Source organism: Sceloporus occidentalis, unplaced genomic scaffold (genome assembly GCF_023333645.1).
Source record: "Sceloporus occidentalis isolate IW3139 unplaced genomic scaffold, rSceOcc1.0.p SCAF_44, whole genome shotgun sequence".
NCBI lineage: Eukaryota > Metazoa > Chordata > Lepidosauria > Squamata > Phrynosomatidae > Sceloporus > Sceloporus occidentalis.
In genome coordinates, this window is record NW_028317024.1 from 4,686,552 (window position 1) to 4,705,703 (window position 19,152).

General features: G+C 37.5%; 1 pseudogene; it reads right to left on the minus strand.

Moving 5' to 3' along the window:
• Positions 1-15,399, minus strand: part of LOC149289608 (zinc finger protein 236-like) — a 58,057-nt pseudogene extending 42,658 nt beyond the window's left edge.
• Between the last annotated feature and the right edge of the window lie 3,753 nt (positions 15,400-19,152).

Here is a 19,152-nt window from a genome sequence, read left to right on the forward strand (position 1 = left end):
ACTTCCTTTATCTGGCAACCTGAAGGCTGACGGCAAACACCACACTGAGCTGATTCTTTACAGCAGTGCTAATGAAGTCCGTTCCGCCATAGACATTAATTAGTCAGTGTGTCCAGTTGGGTGATCGACACTGAGCAATTCTATTGTTTACTACAGGAATATGATAAGGAGTCTGAGTGTTTGCCGATTGGGCGAAAACACACACACATGGCTAATATGCAGGTGAATACATTATATTACGCAAACAAGTGGAACTGTTTTAAATACATTTTTGAAAACTTATTTTTAATAAAAAACGGGAGTGTTCTCATTTAAACATTCATCATCGCCTTCCTGGGCTGGCCTACTTTGATGGGCTAAGGCCAGCATTCATGCATTCCTGCAGTTAAAAAGGTATGCAGGGCGCATACTCACCTGCAAAATATCTCTATTAATCCCCATTGCAATGTTAAGTTGCTGCCCTGATTGTTGATTCTGATGGCTTTCTACAGACACCGGCTCAGACAGCTCTAGGAGCTGCTGGATGACATCTGTCACAGCCGGCTGCTGTCCTTGCTGCCCAGAAGCTGTAGAGCCGGTGACGTCCGTCGGAGCTGGCACAGATCGGAAAACTACCGTCTGGTGGAAGACACACACACATACAAATAAGTAAAAGACATTGCTGACTTTGCACACATTAAGAACACCGCTTTTGGAATTGTCCTTCAAACCGTTAATCAAATACAAAGCTTATAAAAACTGGGGGGGGGGGAATTAAAGGGTACAAAAAAAGAGTGAAAATTAGGTTAACTAAAAGCTGACGTGTACACGTGCAAAAGAGCAGAAATTGGGTTCAGCTGCCATTCGGGTCACACATGCTGCCCATTTCCCTTGAACATTAGTTCCAATTGATCTCTGTGTGATTCTTCCCCCTCCTTTTATGTCTACCAAATTACATTTAATCCTTTTAGTCGGGCTGCAGGAAGACTTCTGTGTGTCTACTAACTGTGCTATAAAGAATATAAAGAAGTAATTTATTCCCAATTCCCTTTGCTTTACTAACGGCATAAACCAAGACAAATGCAAGAAACAAGGAATAACACTGTATTATAACTGTAAAATTAAAAAATGTGATATAAACGTAGGAAGTAGTAAAAAAAAAAAAAAAAAAAAAGAAGAATCAAAGTTGAATACAGATTAATACAGTTGCTGTATTTTAAGAATTTTAACAGATGAATCGTTATGAAATATTGTTTTTTTGGGGTTTTTTTTTAAAGTAAATAAGATCAGATAATTTAAAGATATTTTAATTCTGCAAAGAATTTCTTTTTACTAGAGAAGAAATTGTAGTAAGTACATTATTGATAATAGATTTACTATCTAACTGCCACAGAAATACTTTAATGCTTATAGCCCATGACCTTTATATAATACTATAATATAATAATATTACTATAATATATACTATATAATAATACTATAATATATAATAATTTATACATATATAAAGATTGATATATATAGATATATATATATATAGAAAACAAAACTCTTTCAATTAAAATTTCCCCTTCACTTGCAAAACACGTAAGGCTAATAGCTCAATAACTGGATAAGTTACCATTTATAGCAAACCATTGTATGTTATAACACTTAATAAATTATGATTTTACATGGTACTTTGGAATTAAAAAGTTTAGAACAAAATGAACAAAATGTATAAGACATCTATTCTCTACAAATGATGCCATATTAAAAATGAGATATCAGATACAATTAAATGGGCAGACAAAGAGAACACTTGACAAAGAGTATGATCACAGCTTAATGCCCCCAGAAAGAACAAAATATGCTAGTGATTGATTGTAATAGCAGCAAATGTTTAATCACATTGAAATCTTTTTTATTTTTAAACTGAACAATTTAGCAATCCAAGCATTTGTGACAAAAGTTTTGTACTGCTCTGTCCTTGCAAATATGAATCAGATTCAAACTTTTCTAACATAAGGCATAAGAAGGCAAATTAAAGAACTCATCATCATGGGCCTTGACTACTTGAAAAAGTCCAATCCTCCAGTCTACAATTTTCCCCAAATAGTCTACAAGCATCCAAGTACGGATGAAATGTGCTAATTATCATTAACCTCAATAAAGTAAACCTCTTACCCCAAAACACCTCTGGCTGTCAAACTTTCTCATGCTCAACAATATCACTGGGTCAATTCCCTTTGATATGTCCAGTATCCATCACCCATTTAGAGCGTATCGTTTTAAGGAGGGCTGCCCCCAACATTTGACTCACTATGTCACTTTTTCATATACCCCCTATCATTGCACCACAACTTCTTTCCATTTATGGGGGGGGAAATTGTAGCGTGTTTTTATCCCAATAAGGCAAAGAAGTCTGTATAGCGGCTGAGTTCCTAAATTCTCATCTTGCTTAGTCGTGACAAATGTATGAACTGGAGAGGTGTTAAAAGACAAAACCACAAACACAAGGTTAAAAAAAATGCACATACAGGTATTTGTATTATAGGGTTTACTAAAATCCGGACACGTTTCTTACATTCATCCACTCTTCATCACGTACCTGCTGTTCAAGGGTTGTATCGGAAACAGGAAGTGCCTGTGGGACATCCTAGCAAATAAAAACGAAGAAAAGGAAATTTAGCCATTATTTTCACTGTATACGTAGGTAAAGATTTTGTCTGTTAGACTTTAAAAGCTACTGCAAACCTAACCTAGTATATGTGAAATTGCACTTTACAAAACAAAGGCCTTCGTCTCACATGTGAGAAAACTGATCCAGTGAAGAATTTCTTCTGTAATTTGTCAATATTGTTAATTTTCTATTGTATGTAGCACAACTTTACAGGAACCCCACCATATGTATTTTAATGCAAACAATACCTTACAGGTAAAGAATGAATATTAAAGTACCCACAAAGTACCTTAACGTGCATTCTTTATTGGTGGCACTGTATGTTTCATTTAGATAGAATTGATTGCATTACTCATATAATTGTTTGCAAATAATGAGGAAAGATAGACCCCCACCACCACTCACTCATTCATTATTATCTGTATAAAGCACATGAGAAAAATGTTGTGCAAGCAGAATCCACCGATAGAGCTCAATCCATTGTCTCCTGTTCTGCGCAAAAAATGAATGATGGGTTCCTTATATTTTAATTGTAATAATTTTATTTTATATTATTGTGGTACCTAAGATGCTGGCACATATATAAAATAAAATACAGCTACCTGTATTTTCTCCCCTGTCTGCCAGACATAACTGTGGGTTCCCATAAGGCTCTTCGATCCATCGCATAACGGAGTGTGTGCGCATTGCATTGTGGGAATGTACAGAAGGATGTTGGCCATATTTTAAACTTCATGAAGTCAGGGGACACTTTTTATTACAACACTGGCCAAAATAATCCAAACTTTTAGTTTGGTTACAAAGGGGAAGAGTAGCTCTACCCCACTCATACTGAAAAATATTACAGGACCCATAATCCTAGGGATTACATCAACCTATTATCCTTTGGAATATGGACGTCAAAAATTGGGCAAACCATTGAAAATAAATGATGGCAGATATAAATATAAATATGCACTATATCAGCAACAAACTGATATCCTTCAATGAACAAATACTGAAACTGAAGAATATATGTTCAGGCAACAAGATCCTTTGCTTGAAAGGAATTTGATGGCCTTTTATACATTACTCGACACTATAACAACTACTTTTCAGATATTGAGACATTTGTTGTCTTCTGTGCATGAATTCTAGATATATGTAAATCTTTCTCAGTTTAAAAACAAGCTACTGAAACCAGAGATTGTAAAACTCAATGTTCCACCTCACAAGTAATTCCCCTATGCTACATGTCCTTTCATACTTGGGGACACAACTTTGTTTCAAACTGGATTCTGTTTTATATACCACCCACAAAATACCCTGAACCAAAAATATAACTACAATGCTTTTTTCACACTATTCAAGCCATAAACATTTTACATGCAAAAACAACTCACTATAGTCTGAGCCCTCTTGGGCAATTAAGGAACTGGATGTTGCTTAACCGCTTCTCTGAACAGTTCAACAAATACTTTCTTTCCAACTTACTAAAAACGGGTAAAAATAAACTTGTCAGCACTCGTAACAGCAGCCCTGTGCTTCTCCAAAAGCTTACCGAGACTTGAGGACATGTATGTAGGCAGGATTTACCCTTCTCCATGCTCATTATAAACCCATTGTACTTTAATTAAGGTGGATTGAAAAGGGTCCGGTGTGCAAATTTACCCTTCCACCTTACCTTTCTGTTGCTACATCGCATATGCACATATATCGTAGAAGAACACTACAACTACCACCGACGCCAACCTGAAACAAACTATATCTTCATCCAAATCCTTCTCGCATTAAAAAGGTTCACGATAGACGCTAGCTTCATTGGTTGCAATTTCTTGACAGACAACCAATGGGGCTAATATAATATGCTTGTTTAATTTACACAAGGGTAGTTAATAAAACCCTTTCCACAACACTACATTTCACCCACCCACATTAATGCGTTCATTCATTTCTCCGCACATTCATTGACCCTCAATCACTAGCACAACAACATATTATTTCATAGCTGTTGTCTTTTTTGGTATCTCCTACCTAACATCTGTACATGCCATTTAAAATTAAAATCTTAGTTTTATTTTTAGTGTTTTAGCTATATCAGTATTTTTAAGAGAAATGTTTTAAAAACGTTTGTCTCTCCTTTCATCGCCCTCCTGTTACTGATGACAACATCGGGGTGTTGGTTTGATTCTGTGCTCAACTTGTAACTAGAGTTGTCCAAAAATGGGTTAAAAAAAAATAGCACTTTACACCCCGCAGGAACTCTAATAGGAATAAAAACCTAGTTGAACATAAGATAATCCATCAACATCATGAGCACTGTGATGATGTATACATTACATGATTGTTTGTGAAATCATGTTTGAAACGTTTCAGGAAAAGTTGTATGTGGACTCAAGTCAGACAACAGAAACTAGTGTTTTTTGTACTTGTGTGCATTTATATTATTATTTATTTTGTGCTCACAGATGTACTTAACCTAATCAAGGAGTGCAGAGGCACGGTGCAACGTAACACTACCTGCTGCTTTGCTTACGTCTGGGGAAAGACATTGCTGCCCCTTAAATTATGAAGCCTCATCTTCCTTATACTGTTATGGACGACCCTGTATTTTTCTATTTATTTCTACTAGGCTACCGCGATTCTTTGTAATGCCATGGATTGGACTGTGTGTTTGTAATTATATTATATATGAGAAACACGTTTCTAGGCACAGCTGAACACTTAAGTTGTACGTTTTTTGTATAGGATTTCTAACATATCTGTACAAATCTAAATAAAATTAGCGTATATCAAATACGGTATATTATAAACACATATATACACGGACACACTACACTTATATATGTTTCTACATTTTGAAGGTGCAGTTCCAATTACACAAATATTAACTAAAATATATACTTTTTTCAACAACTTTAACACACAAATTTAAAAAAATGTGTAAATGAAACAAAATTCGATGTGATTAAAAGTATGGAAATTTAAAACAATATGGATCACGTTCAAAAAGTCATTTTTACTTATGAAAGGGACAGCAGGGAGAACCACTATTTTTAAGATTCTAACTATGGCTTATCCCATTTGACTGGTTTTTAAATGCGGAGTTTAAATTTGCAGGACATGTTTTACCAGGCACTGTTTAAAAAAAAAAAAATATATATATATATAAATAAGAAAAAGGTGTGATGAAAGTAAGTTCCTCTGTGCTTGAAGCAAAGTGTTCTCGTCAGCAAAGGAAGCTACACCACCAGCAAATAAGTGTTCACAATGTAAACAGTGTATTTAGCTACATCAAAGTTTTCTCACTATAAAACAATTTTTAACTTTGATGTCCTGCAGCAGGAACAGAATACAACGCAAGCAGAAAGCTGCTTGATTTACCGTGGCCATAAGAGACGGTCGCAGTGACGGTGCTGACGTAGCTTGGGATCCTACCACATGCATCTTGCTAATATGAGTATTGAGACTGCCAAGGCTTTTAAACACACAGCTGCAGTCAGTGCAGTGATATGTAACACCATTCTTCACCTTCAGAGAGAGAAATGTGATTAATATCATCCAGCCAACATCGTAAACTACCAGCAACTAAGATCAAGTGTTAGTATTAACTCTCATCTCTCTCCTACGTGTAGTCTAATCATTGGTAAGCATATACAGTTATCCTGAAGAAGGCATAGAAATTCAAAATTACTTACAGAAGAGAATTGTGGACACTGGGTATATTTACATTTGAATACAAACTTAGGTAGCTTGGCTCAACAAGGTAGTTTCAAAATGGTAGTTTTTTGTACTACAGCCAAGGAACACTATAGTCTCCAAGACTCCACTCATCAATCCATTAATCAACCATATGAAATATATAGAAAATGAGCTCGGAAGAGCAGAAGGTATGGTTAAATATTAAGGATGGTGTTGTAAACTATCATGATTTTTAAAGCACACTTTTGCCCTAAGAATATGAAGTCTATTTATTAAAGTGTAAGCTTTTTTTTTTACTTTGTTACTTATGCATTATGCAGCACTCACCTTAACCCTTCAAAATGGGCCATGAAGTCAGTACTTTGAAATATTTCAGCTCTCCTAAACTTATGGCTTGGTGAATAGACACCATAGTTTCCACTGCCAAATAAATGATGCGTAATAAAGGTATATTGATATAGGGATTCAGATTTCAACATTGTCTGCTTTGTACATTTCCAGCCAATAACTATCCAGCTGTACATTAAGCGGAATAACATTGAGGTGTATATAATATAAATATACATATATATATATATATATATATACACATACATATATATATATATATATATATATATATATATATATATATATACATAATACTAGACTTGGGCACCAGGGGGCTCTTCGTCTTCACGCTCGTCTTCGTCAAAAAAAAATATCTTCGGATTCCGCGAATATTCGCCCGTTCCTGTCTTCTCTTCGGGCGAATATTCGTTTTTTCTTCGTTTTTTCCGGTTAAGGGGTTAATACGGGGTTAACGCGTACCGCAGCAGCTCTGGCGCCAGTAGTTTAAATGTGCGTATCAGCAACTCTATTGGTCGCCAGCAGGGGGCCTCCTGCTGGTGACCAATGAGCTCACTACCATATCTATAGCTAATATATTCTCGGGCAGAATATTATGCTGGTGTAAAACCAACAGAGGGCAGCATTCTGTCCGAAGATATATTAGCCATATGTGGCAGTGTGTTCATTTTCATTTATTAATTATTTAAATAAAATATATCCCCATGATCCGCTGGTCTCCCCGCTGCAACAGTTAAATGTCCGCACTCGCTTGAAATCCAGTTATTTATTATGCTACTTAATGTAAAACCAACACAGGGCAGCATTCTGTCCGAACATAGATGGCTAATATATGTTTGGACAGAATGCTGCCCTCTGTTGGTTTTACATTAAGTAGCATAATAACTGGATTTCTTTCAAGCATATGGAACAATTCTACTTAATGTAAAACCAACAGAGGGCAGCATTCTGTCCGAACATATATTAGCCATATGTGGCAGTGTGCTCATTTGCATTTATTCAAATAAAATACATTCCCATGATCCTTTCGTCTAACAGTTTAATACAAAAAAAACCCCAAAATAAATAGAAAAAAAGAGTTTGCAAGTTCGACAGAATTAATGTCCGCTAGTGCGGACATTTAACTCTTGCAGCGGGGAGACCAGCGGATCATGGGGATATATTTTATTTAAACAATTCATAGATGAAAATGAATACACTACCACATATGGCTAATATATCTTCGGACAGAATGCTGCCCTCTGTTGGTTTTACATTGAGTAGCATAACAACTTTGGATTTCAAGCATATGCTACTTAATGTAAAACCAACAGAGGGCAGCATTGTGTCCGAAGTTATAGTAAGTTATTTATGCTAAGTTAAATGTCCGTACCGGCGACTTTGTTGGTCGCTGGCACTGACATTTAACGGACACAGCGGGGAGACCACTGGTGTCCCTGCTGTGTCAGTTAAATGTCCGTACCAGCGACTTTGTTGGTCGCTGGCACGGACTTTTAACTGTTGCAGCAGGGTCCCAGGTTGCTTTATTTTTTTTTCTGCCTAGCAACTAGTGGTAAGGGGCCGTGCAAGTGAGCCTATTGGTCGCTTGCACAGCCCTTTACCCTATGGATTTCTGCTCCCGTTATCCAACGCAGCATCGCAGGGGTTAACGGGAGCGGAAATCAGGAGTTAAAAAGGCCGTGCGAGTGAGCCCTATTGGTCACCTGCAGGGTCTTCCTCTGGCATCAACCAATTGGTTGATGCCAGAGGAAGACCCTGCAGGTGACCAATAGGCTCACTCGCTCTGCCCTGTAACCCCTGACGACGAACCTGCGGATTTCCACTTCAGTCAACTCCCGCGATGCTGTGAAGATAAGGTAAGTTAGATGGGGAAGGGAACGGGGAGAATAGTAGACGAAGGCGAAGATTCTTCGTGTGTGAGTCTTCGTCTTCGCCTACGTTTTACCGGCACTGCCTTCTCTTCTTCATGTCTTCGGAACGAACACGAAAACGCACTCTTCGTGTTCGTTTTCATGTTCGCCCGAAGACGAATGCACAAGTCTACATAATACAGACATACATATACACAGACACGCACACAGAGGCGTAACTAAATCTGCGTGTTTAATATGGTGGAACAGAGTAAACAAAGAACGTACTATGATGGATTTTACAGACAATGTAATAAAAATGCCCTGTAAGTGGTTGATTATTTACCTCCGAATGAACACGCTGTATATGGGACTGCAGATTGCCTTTCTGAGAAAAGGCTGCTGGACAAAACGAACAAGCATAGGGCTTTTCCCCTGTGTGTTTCACCAGATGAGTTGCCAGTGCCCCCTTCTGGTTAAAAGCTTTTCCACATTGGTTGCATTTGAAGGGTCTTTCACCTAAAACAAGAAAATCAAAATTATTATATAAAAAAAACCCCTAAATGTTAGATATAGATATAGAAGTATATTTGTCATTGGCATATTTTGTCAGGAACCCATAACAAGTCCCTATATCTGGGGGAAAAAATATTTATGGAAATTATTTTTTATATCTGATTAGAATTTTTGTCTCCCGATTACATTTGAGGTTTAATTCTGTCCAAAATTCAAGATTTGCAGGACCCTAATCCATAGTTCCATTGGCATGAACATAATCATATTACATACGAAAAAATGCCCGCACTTCAAATTATATAGTTTTCGGTTTTAGCTGCTATAATTTTTTTTAACGTCTGAGAATTCCACAAACACAAATCGTAAAAAAGTGTACAGAAATCTAGATGGTGGCTACATGTCCTAGTGGGTTTGCTAAACTCATCTTGCGATCAACATCTGTGGAGGATCCCTGAAGGGCCAACAAAAGCAATATTGATCATCCCCGCTGCTCGCTACAGTGCATTTCATATATAAGCTTCCAAAACAAAATGTAAAATCAAGACACAAATCAATCATTTAGGAGTGGCATGTACCGAAACGCGGTTTGAATTCCCATATAAAAATAAAAGTCTTGATGAAAACCTGATTATTTATTTTGATTTCTAATCTGTCCAGATACATTGAGTGGTATCGTGGGGATTTCACACTTAACGATTTTTCTCAGCACTTTCTTTAACTTTCCATGAATTTCATAATGCATTAATGAAATACATTTCATGTGCGATACGCAAATCTCACAGGGGTTTATTCAGCAAGCCCAGAGCTTAGAATTTACTAAAAATACTCAAAATATGTTTGCATTTTCCACAAAGTAGACACCTTGTGAAAACTCTGGTTTGAGTTCTTCTGGGACTTCCCTATTTAGCAGACACCCTAGAATTGCCCTCAACACATACAGACTAATATCTTAGTCAATGAGATTATGTATAGATATATAACAATCGGCAAAAACATTATACTGGTTTCTACAGTAACACTCATCTTTTATAGAAATACGGCCCATTGGAGGTATAAAAAGGATTTGTGATGCAAGAAGTGATCTTGTTGCCATAGTAACCAATGGATTAGGCCATCAAGCAGGAATCTTAAATTGGTTTTAATGGTGACAAGACCAATTTTCGAACTTTGCATTGGAATCCCTGTCTTCATTCGGTTGGGTAAAAGAAGGTGGAAGTCTAATTTGGTGCCCAAGGCAAAGTTTTTATCCCGCGTTTACTCATTGAACCCATCATTTGAAGTAATAACTCTTACAGCCTAGAACCCAAAGTGGATTTGACATCGAGTACAAATTTGTCCACAACATTAATTCCCCAAAGGTGTCCCAAAACATCATTGCAAATACCTTTGTGCCTTAATAGTTTTTTTTCCTTTTATTCTTGGAGTAAAAGTCAGCAAAAACTTATAGCCATGGGTTATGTTTCAAGGCTATACCAGAGAGTGTGACGGGTCATCAAAGATCACTGTGAGATCTTTTAACATCAATGGCAGGAGTGCACTTTGGTGAAATGTGATGTGACTTTAAAATTAACAAGTATACTACTTGCTGAAACTACTGAATAAAAACAAGACTGTGATCGCATTTTATCTTGGGAGAAGGGTGACATCTAGTGTGCTTTGCTTATAACTTCAGTGGGTATACTTGCCATTTCCTGACAGCCTGACCACTATTCTGATACGCAAGCTTGCGCTAGAGACAATTCTGTAACAAAAGTGAATTCCTGTGATTCTGGATCCAACCAAAGAGACCAAACTCAAAGAGCACTTAGCCGTTACAAAAGTACGATCTTGCTAAATACGCTCCAATTGGCCCGGCATCAAATATTGGATGATACCATTTCATGACATCTCTAATTATGTCATACCTTAACATTACATGAATGAAAAGAAAAAAAAAGGTATCCATCATTGTGAAGATATTCACGTTGTTTTCCAAACCAGCAGTGTCTAGCTTAAAAAAAAAAACATTTTCCTTTCATGCCAAGGAAAACAAAATAGGGAATTACAGTTCCAGAATTTGAGTGAACCAATGCCACAATAATTGATTTTCTCACTTAAAATATCCTCTCTGCACACTTTCAGTGTAAAGAAAGGGCACATGCTGCTTCAGCTGCTGCGGCGATAATAAAAAAATTCTGCCAATCATTACAGCGATAAAAGGTTTTAAAGAACATACTGTGAGGATAGATTGGGTACCAGGTAGACGGCTACCGGATTTATCAGCTCATGGCATTTTTGGACTTAGTCCACCATCCATACCACAGCACTAAAATCTAGGATGCTACAGCACAAACATAGGTAAAAGTGAAATTATAGCCTTTATTAATATTTGTTTTGGAAGTGCGCTACCACCACTTACGATGTGGAGGAGGAATCCTGTTATGATTGTGTTGGGCAATAGTCTTCTTACACATACTCTTTTTGACATGCCTTTCTACAAATTGTCACGCGGTATCATACAAGTAATGAAAATTGACGCAAATTGTCACTATATACACATTGGAACAATCACAAACCTCCTGTGTTTATTGCAGTTTCTTGGTTTGGAAACATTTGACATAAAAGCACATTTTTGTCTTTATGCTAGTTGACATGACAGTGGTGACAGTAGGGTAAATAATAGGGTAAATGATATAATTATTGGAACCTCAAAAAAATTATAGGTGTACAGCAATTAAAAACGACATACGTTCATAGTTCGGGGTAAGCAACATCACAAATATTTTTGTTATAATTTTCCTTAGCTCTTGTGACCACCAAGATTAATGTCGAGTTGTTCAGCACAGGATTTACCACTTACCTATTGCAACTACCTTTAGCTTGTTTTCATGTTAACTAGAATAACTCTCTAGAAATACGCGGTTTAAAAGTAAAGGATAAGTTTGCCTTATTGGAGCTTATATCTGCGGCTAGAGGTGGCGGAATTAGCATATCAATTCATTTCAGTTTTAGTCTTCTCTGCAATTTGACAAGACAGTCAGAAACTGACACCAAATGGATACCCAGAAATAACTTAACAGAAGGAATAATCATCCAAATTCTGTCGAGGGCAAGTCAGGAGAGTTTCTAATAAATGTATTAAATACTGTATTTAACTGTATTTCATAAATGTATTAAATACAGTTAAACTAGTTGATTTAGTGTACTGAACCGCAAAATAGATTGGGCTTCTATTCAGTTATATCATCAAATATCCTTGACCTACTAATTCAAGTAGTCTGACTGCTTGTACCCAGCACAGGCACTGGAAGTCTCTGATGTTTTGTCTTAGTAGGTTAGTTTACAAATGCTTCACTAAAAGACTTATCCAAGAACACGCTTACCTGTGTGTATTCGTATGTGACGAGTTAACTGACTTGGCTTTTGAAATGTTTTACCGCAATGTGGACAAGAATAGGAAAAACCACTTCTATCAATGTTTCGATTATAAGACCTAGTGCTTGCAACTCTGGGGAAAAAAAAACAGAAAGGATGCGAGCTGTTACCAAGAGACCACTATTTATCACTTCAAAAACCAAGGTTAATTTACAAAGCTGGGACATTGCAGAGGAGTTAACACTGCAAATCACATAGTTCACCGTGAATAATTAAGGGCAGCAACATTTGCATAAGCCTGAATTATACCAATGGTTAGAGAAAGTGGAAAAAAAAATATTTGTGCAAGTTAGCTAGTTTTTGTAATTTTATCATATATGTAGAGGAAGTCACTATGCTATGGGCATGTTGCCATTGACCCATTCATTGACCGTATTCTGCACAAGCTACAAAAGTGATTGTTAGCTTGCAAGAGCAGGGCCATCTTCTTCCCTTTCTGTATCAGTGTGTCTTAATCATCACGTTTAATGTTACTGGCAATTTTGTATATTGTCATTGTTAAAGTTATTGTAATAGAGGTACAATATTTACTAGAGTTCTATAAATAAACGCAACTACTTCAGATATATGGTGTGTTCTTGTCTAATGATGTCCTTGTGGAACAGGATGGACCAACCTGAGTGTGTTTATTCAACTAGACAGACATAACAGGTCATGCATAATGCACACACAGAGTTTGCCACTATTGCTTCTGATCGCATACTCCATGAATCAATACCATTTTATATTATATCAACTTCTTGGGGACAGGTGTAGTTTTAACATATTTTTGGGAGTTCTAATAAAATTTGGCCATCAATTAATAACGATAAAAGCAGAAAATTTTTCCCTACTAAAATTATTAGTAGAAAAAAAAATAATGAATTTTTAGTTGTTCCTACCTAATTTTAAAGTGCGTTTTCATGTGATCCTTGAGTTGTGGTGCTGTGTCAAATGTCTTTTTGCATGACTTGCAACTGAAGGTCTTGCTCCCGGAAAGCTCCTGGCGATGTTCTTCCATATGCAGAGACAGGTGGCTTTGTAGTGTGAACTCATCTCCACATTCTGAACAGATAAGGGTCTGCGAAAAGAAATAAATGCCGGCTTTATACCTTTATGAAAATGTGATTCTTAGCAGGGTCATTCATTTTGATCTGCTGTTGTGATTGGTATACCCTAGCAAGTATTAGTTAACAGACAAAAACAGCAAATGAATACACTCTCCTATAAAGGTGAACTCCGCAAGGACTCCTCAGTGTCAATAATCGCAGTATAAAACATCCACTGGATCACAGGACTTCGAATTAAGTGTCTCTTCCAAGACTTAGGTATACATGTGAGAGGGGAAAGAAATAAAACATAGCATTGCTGTGTGTGAAAGTTAAAATATAATCTCAATTTATTAAAATAAACTCACACATATAATGCTTATCCCTTGAGGAAGTCAGGAGTACTCAGATGAAATGCATAGGGTGCAGGTGGCATAGATTACTTTATTTTATGTTAGTGGGGATGCTGGTCCCGGGATTTGGTTTGCTTTTGAAGCTATTACTTTGTGGCTTTCCTGGCCAGAGGTTGCTGTGTCTTATTATATCAACCTGGACGAAGCTGACCCACTATATCCGTGTAACATCGCCAGTGACTGGCAACCCACATCCATAGCGTTTATTGCACATGAGCTGGTTCTCGGTGCACCTTTTACTTAATTATTATTATTTATTTAAATAAACCGCGATCATATTTTTAACCATCACACAGAGTTACACTATATTTGTTCCTTTCCCCTCGCATGTATACCCGAGTCTGGGAGGAGACGCCTCGTTCTAAGTCCATATGCTGTGATCCAGTGGATGGTGACATTTTCTGTTTCTGTTGTAGTTAACTGAGAACTCGTACAGTAAGAGAAAAGTTAGTACCATAACTCTGGAGACATTCTCCATCAAGGCACTCAAATAGATTTCTTGTAACATTGAAAAGAAAAATCTGCATCCATATATATACCTTGCTACTAAGGTGTAAAAATGTAATTGGGGACAAACTGAACTCCTATGTCACTATGTGCTTCCCTGTTTCACAGCTGGACTGGTCGTGGCACAACATTTATCCCAGTTGAAACAAAGCAGCTTGATTTTTGCTAGGGGTAACCAGCGGTTCTCTCTGGTCCCTGTACTGTTTAACATCTGTAGTGGAAGAACCACTGTCCAGACCTTGAACCACATACAATCATAACATTATTGAGAGAAGTATATTAGCTCCTTTCTTAGTTTCACTGTAAGCTCGTTTGAGCAGGGCCCTCCTCACCTGTTGTCTCTGTTAGTCAATTTGTTATGTTACATACTACTTGTTATGTCCTGTCTACCCATTGTACAGCACTACGGAATTTGATGGCGCTATATAAAACAATAAATAATAATAATAACTGATGCCACCAAACAGCTACAACAGAGATGTTGGATAGTGGATAACACCATCTACCTAGGTGTCCACATGAGACTGATATCTGCTCACCAGTTGAGAAGAGGTAAGGTATGTAATCAAGATGGCACGGGAATCACAAAAGAAAACAAGAACGTTCACTTTAATTACCTCCTCTTTTTCGTGCAGCATAATATGAGCTTTAAGACTGGCCACACGCGAGAATTTCTTGTTGCATGCAGGACACGTGGGGTCAGTCACATTATGTGTAGATTTATGAAGTGTCAGGTTGAAGTCAATATTAAATGACATTGGACACTGGTCACACCTATGAGGCTGAAAAGCAGAAAAAAACTCATTAGACAAGCTCCTTCTCTCAAAAAAAAAACAAACCACAAAAAAACAAACACAAATAAGAATATGAAATATATTTTATATTATTAATAGTATCCACAAACATATAACGTATAATTTCCTCACCTTATCATTTTTCTCATGATCACGCATATGCCTCTGGTACTGAGACTCTTTCGGGAAGGTAAGTAAGCAGATGCCACACTTGTTAGTTGTTCCATGATATACATTATTATTCTCAGCATTTAATGTCTCTGCACCTTCTGAAAAATCTACAGAAAGAGGAAAAAATAGATATGTTTAGTTTTTATTTTTGTTTTAAAATGAAGAATCATGTTCTCATCTATTAATCAACTGAAGTATTAGAATCTGTATTTTTGTTGTAATGAGTAGAGAAACTGTCACCACGCCTTTTTGACAAATTTCATCGACAATAATTTGACCATTTCTACTGTGTTTCAAAAGCCCTCTTCATTATTTAATGCACACATTCAAATTATACCCAGTCTCCTCAGGACAGAAATGGCGTTCTTCAGATACCATATATATTTATTTGATCCATCATTTAGTATGAAAACAAAGAAATCTAACCTGAGAATTTATTTTTCCTTGCCCATTCCCTGGTAGCACCTGGAGGTATATCAAGGTAGGTTAGAAATAGTAGAAGAGCTTAAGACCTCTCTCTAGTTTCCCGGCGTAATCTAAAAGGGCTACACTGAATATAAAAGGAAAGACATTCTAATAATAAAATATATATTAACTGGGATAGTCAAAAAAGTGCTATCAAGGAATTTAAAAGGTAAAGAGATTCTCAGGTAAGAAGAAGGTGTTTCTGTCGCACATGGAGGTGTACAAAAGAAGAGAGCGCCTACCCTTTTTTTTTTATCTCCAAGCATGAGATCCCTTATTATTATTTATTGTTTTATATAGCACCATCAAATTCCATAGCGCTGTACAATGGGTGGACAGGACAAAACAAGTAGTATGTAACATAACAATTCGACTCACAGAGACAACAGGTGAGGAGGGCCCTTCTCTGTAGCCATGGAAAAATACCACTAGTCCTGAGCCCTTGCCTTGCCTTGCCTTGCCTCTGCGTCTCCTTTACCACGTTTTAAACATTTTTATCACAACTACCTTTTGTTTGAGTTTGTGTGTTCATAAGCCGTCACACAAGCTTCTTTGTATTGCGTTGGTTCAATAGGGTTTTGTCACTCCAATTTTTTTTAAAAAAAAACACTATTGCAATATTATTTCTCATATACTTACCCTAGAAAAAAAGTGTAATCCATAACTATTTAGTGGTGCATGTCGATTTTAAAATTAAACGCGTACAGAAAACCTCAATATGTCTCCTGGCTTGAGGTCCTTAGCTTGTATGCTGTTGGAGCCTCATTTAATTTTTTTATTTATATTTTTTAACAACATCTTGGAAGCAGTATACAGAGTTGAGGTTGTCATGTACAGCGTAAAGCAAGACGTGAATTGTTGGCGCTATTCCAATAAATAATAAATGTATTATATCTTTGAAAAGAATACCATACACAAACATTATTTAGTTTTTGCAATGATGTTAGATACTCTAGAGATACTAAAACCTATTCCCTCTCATATTTTTAATAAATGTTTGGGGAAAAAGCAAAGGCTTTTGCCAGCTTTGATGTAAATTTGTAGTTTTAGTCCATCCCAAACTCAGTTTGCAAAAATACCAACAATTCTACCATTAGTATATACACCGATCAGCCATAACATTATGACCACTGACAGGTGAAGTGAATAACATTGATAATCTTGTAATCATGGCACCTGTCAGTGGATGGTATAGATTAGGAAGCAAGTGAAAACTTCATCCTCAAAGTTGATGTGTAAGAAAGCAGGAAAAATGGGCAAACATGGGGATCTGAGCAACTTTGACAGGGACCAAATTGAAATGGCTAGATGACATCTCCAAAACTGCAGCTGTTCTGGGGTGTCCCCAATGGTCAGTACCTTTTAAAAGTGGTCAAAGAAAAAGCAGTGAACCGGCAACAAGGTCATTAATGCACATGGGGGAAGGCTAGCCCATGTGGTCAAATCCAACAAACAAGCTACTGGAGCTCAAATTGCTGAAAAAGTAAGTGCTGGTTTGGATAGAAAGGAGTCCGAACACACAGTGCATCTCAGTTTGTTGCGTACGGGGCTGCGTGGCCACACTCCAGTCAGGATGCTCATGCTGACCCCTGCCCACTGCCGAGAGTACCTACAATGGGCACATGAGCATAAGAACTGGACCACGGAGCAATGGAAGAAGGTGGCCTGGTCTGATGAATCACATTTTCTTTTACATCACGTAGGTGGCCGGGTGCGTTGATTACCTGGACAACACATAGCACCAGGATGCATCCACGGAGGCCCCACCTCGCATCTTACAGGACTTAAAGGATCCGCTGCTAAAGTCTTGGTGCCAGATACCACAGCACACCTTCAGAGGTCTAGTGGAGTCCATGCTTTGTTGGGTTAGGGCAGTTTTGGTAGCAAAAAGGGGACATACACAATATTACGCAGGGGTCACAATGTTACGGGTGATCGGTATTGTCACGAACGCACTCTACTCCAAGCGTGCGCGTGACTTGCTTCTAGTGGTAAAAGGGTTAAAATTCACTATCTGTCTGCACTAGACCGGAAATAGTGATAAAAATACAAATATCCACCCTTAATACCACCCGCAATTAACTATAATGATATAACAAGTATCAAAATAACGCTGCCACCACCAAGACAGTTTAGAAATGGGGTGTCTTGGTACCCCAAGTGAATCAGACTATAAAAACCCACACAGTATATTTTAACACAAAAATTATGTGATTTAAAATTACCAATAAAACAGTCTCTTCAGGTAACGTGAGTCTTTACCAGACAAAGGCAGAACTTAATAAAGGAATATTTATTATGAACAAAAAAATCACAGTGCATACACAAAAAGATGACAACAGATTATTTACACCAAACAGATAAAATAAAAAGGAGAAAATTTACAGAAAACCTAACTACTCACTGAATGGTCAAGTAACAGTTTTTCTGTCCGTAGGGCTCCGGCAAGGAAAGATGGCGACTTACTCAAAATTAGATCTTGGCCCCTAGTAAGCACCCTGACCAATCTTCTTTCACTAACTTTATACTCTTTCCCAGTTCATCTCGAGTTTCCAAGCCGGCCCAGAGGTGGTATAAGCAGAGGGAAGGTGTACCATAAGTGACCTCCCCCTTGAGTAGTGGAAACATATCCGTCAAAATAACTTATTTTCATTTTATCGTCCCTCCTGTGCTCGCCACAGCCATAATTCATGCATTTATGAATTTCCTGTAAATTGTGAAGTCCATAGATATGTCACACTTGCTACATATGACTGACCATCATAGACTTCACAATTCCTTCCAAACCGTTTACGTTGCGCTGTCATGTTTGTACTCTTTTTGTAGGCTGCGCTTTCCCCGTTCTAGGTATGCACACAAGGAGGTATGATAATGAATATATGAGTTATTATTGATATGTGTTGGATATGACCTGGATACGAGATGGTTTTCCTGACTGCTAGTGGTCACTTAGCATATCAAAGAATCCAGTATTATGAGGGGGAAACAGGCATATGGTCGTCTACATTTGAACCTAGACAAAACGGCAGCTCCACTGCAGGACCTAACACCCTGTAGAAGGCCCCGGTTGGAGTCCGAGCTTCAAAGGACACATTTATCTCACAAGACCTTTTGGCACCACATGACTGTACAACCAAATTAACCCCTCTCATACTGAAATTGGCCATACCATCTCTACCAAGTAGCAAGTCCATGTATGCACTACACAAGTTGGTGTGACACCTCCCCCAAATAAGATGGTGGCCCAGAGATTAAGCCACAAGCTTATCTCTGCGCCTACCTACTCTTTCCCTGGGTAACAGTTTCCGGCTAAGATAAAGTATT